Below are 874 nucleotides of genomic sequence, written 5' to 3'. Positions count from 1 at the left end.
TCGAGCCCTGTATGAGGCTCAGCACTGGGCATGGAGCCTGTTTGGAATTCTCCCTCTGCCCCTCCTTTGAGCTCTCACATGTGAGTGCCCACATATGTGCATGCATGCTCACTCTCAATAAATGAATGAATAAATAAATGAATGTTCTGGTCTGCTCAGGGAGTTTTCAAGCCTGGCCTCCATTCTGTATTTCACTTTAATAGTAGGAAAGGTTTTGTGGGGCCACTGGATCTTAGAAACACAGGGTAGTGGCATTTGGGAGAGCAGCATAAGCCAAAGTGACGAGCACAGCTGGGTGGCTATAGAATAGGGACTTGTGATACGAATTATAAGGCATCAGTCCTGCTCCTAGGCCCACTTGAGCCATTCTCTGGTCGTGGGGTGATGGGCAAACTATGGCTGACCTCAGCTCATCTCTCAGGTGGGGAGAATTGTATCTTCTTTGGGTATGTAAGGGTCCCAGCAATTTCTTGAAAAGCTCTTAGCCCAACACCCTGGCATATCATCTGTCATAACAAAATATAGGTGCCAGAATTACTTTTTTTTTTTCAAAATTACTTTTTTAAAGATTTTATTTATTTGAGAGAGAAAGAGCACAAGAGCACAAGCTGGGGGGGGGGTTAGAAGGAGAGTAAGCAGACTCCCCACTGAGCCGGGAGCCCGTTGTGGGGTTCGATCCCAGGACCCTAGGATCATAACCTGAGCTGAGGCAGATGCTTAACCCACTGAGCCACCCAGGTGCCCCAAGTGCCAGAATTATTTAATAACCATTCTGAGCCTCAAAATGTTTCTACATCCAGCTTGCTTCTTATATAACAGTAATATTGGTAACTAAGTAGGTGAAGGAATAGTGAGAAATACAGTAGGAAGAGTG

Source organism: Vulpes vulpes, chromosome 4 (genome assembly GCF_048418805.1).
Source record: "Vulpes vulpes isolate BD-2025 chromosome 4, VulVul3, whole genome shotgun sequence".
Classification (NCBI taxonomy): domain Eukaryota; kingdom Metazoa; phylum Chordata; class Mammalia; order Carnivora; family Canidae; genus Vulpes; species Vulpes vulpes.
Note: the sequence above shows the minus strand (reverse complement) of the source record.